Consider the following 6,754-nt stretch of genomic DNA (forward strand, 5'->3'; position numbering starts at 1 on the left):
ATATACAAGAGTAAACTCTGTCCTAAGGCCACAAGTGGCCCATCGGGACCATCCGACCGCCGTGTCATCCTCAGCTGAGGATGCGGATAGGAGGGGCGTGTGGTCAGCACACCGCTTTCCCGGTCGTTACGATGGTTTTCTTTGACCGGAGCCGCCACTATTCGGTCGAGTAGCTCCTCAATTGGCATCATGAGGCTGAGTGCACCCCGAAAAATGGCAACAGCGCGTGGCAGCCCGGATGGTCACCCATCCAAGTGCCGGCCACGCCCGACAGCGCTTAACTCCGGTGATCTGACGGGAACCGATGTATCCACTGCGGCAAGGCCGTTGCCATATACAAGAGTCACTTGCGCTTTTTTCAAGTCCCTATGGAGTTATTGCTTGGCGAGAGATTCACGTTGAATGCAAGCTGTACAAGGGGGCAGTGCCATAGAGTACTCTTTGTAAAACTGAATTGGGGTTCCATCCTGATCTGGCCACTTATTTGTTTTCAACTCTTTCATTTGGTACTCTACGCTAGGGATGCTTATTACTAAGTCGTCCATACGGGTCACTCTACAGCAGTCAAACGACTGTATGTTTTTACGATTCTTCTGCGTGAACGGTTTCTTACACACGGAATTTAAATTTTCAGTTTTCGTTTTGCTATCTTCAACTGCCGCACCTGACTAGTCAACGAGCGAATAGATAGAAGCATTAGCCCCATTAGCCCCGTTTCTATACTGACGCCATCGATAATTTTCGACCTACTTGTAGTTACAAGGTGTAAGATATTTCCATTATGTGTGGGCTGCCGAACAAGCTTTTCGAGACAGTTTTCGGAAAACTTGTTGAAAAGTACTTCGCCTGCATCTCTGCCTGCATCCCTGCAATGAATCAATAGACGTTCCACTCTATACTCCGTTGGTGAAAACTGTCTTCAAGTAGCGTTGCATAATCTGGGTACTTAAGCGTTACTGCCTGTACATTTTCTTTTAATGATGCTAGAACTGTCACAGCGAAATCAGGTGGCCTGTAAAATTATCCAACAATCAACTCGGTTTCACCTAGACCTTTTATGCGTGACCAGATAACTTCACTGTCACAATCAATTTCAACCTCAATTACTATTAAGCTCTTTTCGAGGAGGTCTGCTTGTGGTATTGTAACGTACAAACTCACGATTACTGTCGAAGAGGTGGATACCGGTAGGCATTAACCTTCTAAGTTTGACGTTGTACGGCACAGTTGGATGACATTTTGTGGGGGAGAGGTCTCTGTTCTTAATTTGTTCCTGATCACATCCTCCATAATCCCTAAAAGTTGGTGGTATCCTTTCTTTACACACTGTATATAGGACAGTAGGTGAGTACGCAGCGTTGCCTGATATTTTGTTTGTCCATCTCTTCCCCCCCCCCCCGCCCCCCATCTCTCTCCATCTCGTCCTTCACCCCGTATCTTTACATCGCCGCACCCTCTCTCTGTTCACCTTCTCCAGCCCTCTACTCTCTGTCCATCTCCTCCCGCCTTATCTCTGCCCTTCTCTTTCTCTCCCCTCTCTATGTCATTCTGCTCTTCCCCCATCTGTCCATCTGCTCCTTTCCCCTCTGTCCATCTGCTCCTCCGTCTGCTAATTCCATCTCCTCTTTCCCCTTCCAGTTCCACCTCCTCCTTCCCCTCTTTGTCCCTCTCCTCCTACCCCTCTCTCTCTCTGTCCATCTCCTCCCCTCCCCCCTTTATGTACAGCTTCTCCTGCTCTCTCTTTCTCCGTCAATCTCCTCCTCCCTCTCCCCCAGTCCATCTCCTTTTCTCTCCTCTCTATTTCCATTTCTCTGTCCCTCTCTCTCTCTTTACATTTTCTCCTCTTCCATTTCTCTGTCAATTTCCACCTCGCCTTCTGTCTGTCCATCTCTTCTACTCCCATCTCTCTCCACGTTATCATGTGCACCCCAACAGGAGGTTGGTACTTCTTACCCCTCTGTATTTCTTTCCAAATAGTAATTAATATGTGTACCAAATTTCGTTGAATCGTTCCAGGGGCTTAGGACGAGCTTTTTACCCATCGCTTTGCCCACGTATTTACATGTCAAATATAATGCTCATATACATAAAACGTTTCATATATATCTGTACAAATATTTTAGCTGCATCTGTAGCATATTCCGCATTGCAGTTTCAGTTTCACGCAGCTCTGTATCTGACGTCATATCTCTTGAACTATGAGCCGTACAATGATATAATTTTTGTGGTACATTCAGTGATATATATGTTGGCGCTCGAATACAATTAGTAGTAAGGAAGTAACAAATTAAAACTTCTGATAGATGCTGCTGTTTTACTGCATGAACAGCGAAAATTTAGCAAGAAATAAACTTTTCTTCTGTTCAGTATTTTATCCGGGTCGTCAGCAACAAAAATTTCGTAAGATTTTAAATTATTTGTAAAGTTTGTTGTCAGTCTCTATGGTCTCTCTTTCTCAAACACTGGGTGACTAAACTATGAGTATTGGCGCATCGTAGGCTACACTTCTTTTCACCCCTCCTCTCCTCCCACCACCGTCCTCACACACAGACACACACACACACACACACACACACACACACACACACTCACACACACACACTCGTTTTGTAGGTAGGCGTTTCTCACCCCCACAGTGATGATTTCAAGACGGTACGTGGTATATGTACCTAGTTTGAATAATATCGGTCATGTGATTTAGCTCCAATACATACATATACTTTTATTGCAGGTATGGAATATACCGCTACATATTATAAAAGTGCATGAATTTCTGCATATTCCACATCTCCTCCTAAACGAGTTGATCGATTGCAATCGAACTTGATACACGTATCACTCACTGTGTGTAAAGTACTACTGTGGTGGTAAGAACTGCCTTCCTTTGAAAGAGGTATGGGTGAAAAATGTCGTATCTCATGACGCGTAAATAGCCACACTATATTCATCCAGTATTGGAGAAGGAGAGCACATAGAGACTTTCAACACACTTTACACATAATTTCAAATCGTCACGAGACATTTTCTCGCCCACATCGCCCACAAAGTGATGAAAGGAAAAACATTTATCGCTTACTACGTTTTTGTTGTTAATGCAGTAAAACTGGCGCAACAGGCATGGCGTTTTAACATATTACTTTTTCACTACGAACTCTATTCGGAACACGCTTTGTAGATTATATCTACATATACTATGGATGTGCATGGATAATTATATCATTATACGGCACATATATCAGGAGCCATAACGTAATGAACATTGAGCTGCGTGGAAACGAAACTACAGGGCAAAATTCACTATAGATTTAAGTGAAATATGTGTATTGATACAAATGAAATATGTTAAATATATTTCGTAAATGCCTATGCGGGTAAAGTCATGTGTAAAAAGCTCCTCCTTAATCCCTGGATCGGTTCCAACCAAACTTCGTACGCATATTACTTACTACTTGAAAAGAAATTCTGTGGGGTTAAGAACCAGCAACCTCCTATTGGCGTGGCAGTGATAACGTGGAAAAAAGGGAGAGATGAACTTAGAGGAGGAGAATCAGATGGACAGAGGGGTAAGGAGCCGATGGGCAGGGGGAACAGCAGATCAAATGAGAGGTGAAAAGAGTAGATGGTGTGAGAGGGAGAAGGAAGTGCAGATGGAATGAGAGATGGGGCAGGATCAGATGGACTGAGAGAGAAAGTGGGGGAGGGGGGGGGATCAGATTGACGAGAGAGGAGTAGGAGATGGAGATATAGAGAGGAAAAGAGAATATGCACCACTAGAATAATGGAATAAATTCATACCCAAGTTATCCTGGGTAGTCAGGGAGTATAAATTTGGTGATCGAGGGGGGACAGTATACTGAATTCTTTAAAGAAGGGTACATAGGGTTGTGAACACTGCTTAAAATGTCGATTTAATATGTCGACCATGACGTGAAACATACAGTATGTCAGAAATGCCTACTTCGTTACATAACGGTCTTGCCTGCAGATTTCTGGATCTGTGTTGTAGGGTGGAGAGTTGTAGGACCCTCCTAGATAGGTCAGGGGAGCACTATATCACGGAAGGAGCTGTTCAGGGAGAAGGCTACTTGAGGAGTGCACATGGGAGTTTCTTAGGCTAGACGGTAGTTAGAGGTCCTCTGATGAACGCTTGCCTATCGATACTTCAACTGTCAAAAGTTTAAGTGAGGTGTGGAACGTACATCAAAAAGTGACATTAGGTTTCATAGGAGAATGGGGGTGTTCATTGCAGTAGACAAACATATTGAGCATGAGACTTCCTGGCAGATTAAAAGGTTGTGCCCGACCCAGACTCGAAGTCTGAAATAAGTTCTGCAGAAATTTTTACGAAGTCTCAGACGGTGTTCAGGAAAGATAGATTAGGCAGAACTGGTGGTGGAGTGTTTGTGTCTGTCAGTAGTGGTTTATCTTGTAGTGAAGTCGAAGTAGATACTCCGAGCGAATTGGTATGGGTGGAGGTTATACTTAACAGCCGAACTAAGTTAATAATTGGCTCCTTCTACCGACTCTCAGACTCCGATGATATAGCTGCTGAACAGTTCAGAGAAAATTTGAGTCTCGTAACAAATAAATACCCCACTCATACGGTTATAGTTGGTGGGGACTTCAACCTTCCCTCGATATGTTGGCAAAAATACTTATTCAAAACCGGTGGTAGGCAGAAAACATCTTCCGAGATTGTCCTAAATGCTTTCTCCGAAAATTATTTCGAGCAGTTAGTCCACGAACCCACGCGAATTGTAAATGGTTGCGAAAACACACTTGACCTCTTAGCCACAAACAATCCAGAGCTAATAGAGAGCATCATGACTGATACAGGGATTAGTGATCACAAGGTCGTTGTAGCTAGGCTCAATACCGTTTCTTCCAAATCCACCAGAAACAAACGCAAAATAATTTTATTTAAAAAAGCGGATAAAATGTCACTAGACGCCTTCCTAAGAGACAATCTCCATTCCTTCCGAACTGACTACGCAGATGTAGACGAGATGTGGCTCAAATTCAAAGATATAGTAGCAACAGCAATTGAGAGATTCATACCTCATAAATTGGTAAGAGATGGGACTGATCCCCCATGGTACACAAAACAGGTCCGAACGCTGTTGCAGAGGCAACGGAAAAAGCATGCTAAGTTCAGAAGAACGCGAAATCCCGAAGATTGTCTAAAATTTACAGACGCGCGAAATTTGGCACCGACTTCAATGCGAGATGCCTTTAATAGGTTCCACAACGAAACATTGTCTCGAAATTTGGTAGAAAATCCGAAGAAATTCTGGTCGTATGCAAAGTACACAAGCGGCAAGACGCAGTCAATACCTTCGCTGCGCAGTGCCGATGGTACTGTTACCGACGACTGTGCCGCTAAAGCGGAGCTATTAAATGCAGTTTTCCGAAATTCCTTCACCAGGGAAGACGAATGGAATATTCCAGAATTTGAAACACGAACAGCTGCTAGCATGAGTTTCTTAGAAGTAGACACCTCAGGGGTTGCTATGCAACTCAAATCGCTTGATACTGGAAAGTCTTCAGGTCCAGATTGTATAACGATTAGGTACCTTTCAGATTACGCTGATACAATAGCTCCCTACTTAGCAATCATATACAACCGCTCGCTCACCGATAGATCTGTACCTACAGATTGGAAAATTGCGCAGGTCGCACCAGTGTTTAAGAAGGGTAGTAGGAGTAATCCATCGAACTACAGACCTATATCATTGCCGTCGGTTTGCAGTAGGGTTTTGGAGCATATACTGTATTCAAAAATTATGAATCACCTCGAAGGGAACGATCTATTGATATGCAATCAGCGTGGTTTCAGAAAACATCGTTCTTGTACAACGCAGCTAGCTTTTTATTCGCTTGAAGTAAAGACCGCTATCGACAGGGGATCTATTTCTAGATTTCCGGAAAGCTTTTGACACCGTTCCTCACGAGCGACTTCTAATCAAGCTGCGGGCCTATGGGGTATCGTCTCAGTTGTGCGACTGGATTCGTGATTACCTGATCTATATAAATGACCTGGGTGACAATCTGAACAGTTCTCTTAGGTTGTTCGCAGATGATGCTGTAATTTACCGTCTAGTAAGGTCATCCGAAGACCAGTATCAGTTACAAAGCGATTTAGAAAAGATTGCTGTATGGTGTGGCAGGTGGCAGTTGACGCTAAATAACGAAAAGTGTGAGGTGATCCACATGAGTTCCAAAATAAATCCGTTGGAATTCGTTTACTCGATAAATAGTACAATTCTCAAGGCTGTCAATTCAACTAAATACCTGGGTGTTAAAATTACAAACAACTTCAGTTGGAAAGACCACATAGATAATATTGTGGGGAAGGCGAGCAAAGGTTGCGTTTCATTCGCAGGACACTTAGAAGATGCAACAAGTCCACTAAAGAGACAGCTTACACTACACTCGTTCGTCCTCTGTTAGAATATTGCTGCGCGGTGTGGGATCCTTATCAGGTGGGATTGACGGAGAACATCGAAAGGGTGCAAGAAAGGGCAGCTCGTTTTGTATTATCACGTAATAGGGGAGAGAGTGTGGCAGATATACGCGAGTTGGGATGGAAGTCATTAAAGCAAAGACGTTTTTCGTCGCGGCGAGATCTATTTACGAAATTTCAGTCACCAACTTTCTCTTCCGAATGTGAAAATATTTTGTTGAGCCCAACCTACTTAGGTAGGGATGATCATCAAAATAAAATAAGAGAAACAGAGCTCGAACAGAAAGGTTT

At 43.6% G+C, this 6,754-nt stretch overlaps 1 pseudogene; it reads right to left on the reverse strand.

The window, feature by feature from the left end:
• Positions 1-214: 214 nt before the first annotated feature.
• Positions 215-332, reverse strand: LOC126185567 (5S ribosomal RNA; annotated as a pseudogene).
• Positions 333-6,754: the final 6,422 nt, after the last annotated feature.

The sequence above is a fragment of the Schistocerca cancellata genome, chromosome 4 (assembly GCF_023864275.1).
Source record: "Schistocerca cancellata isolate TAMUIC-IGC-003103 chromosome 4, iqSchCanc2.1, whole genome shotgun sequence".
NCBI classification, from domain to species: Eukaryota; Metazoa; Arthropoda; class Insecta; order Orthoptera; family Acrididae; genus Schistocerca; species Schistocerca cancellata.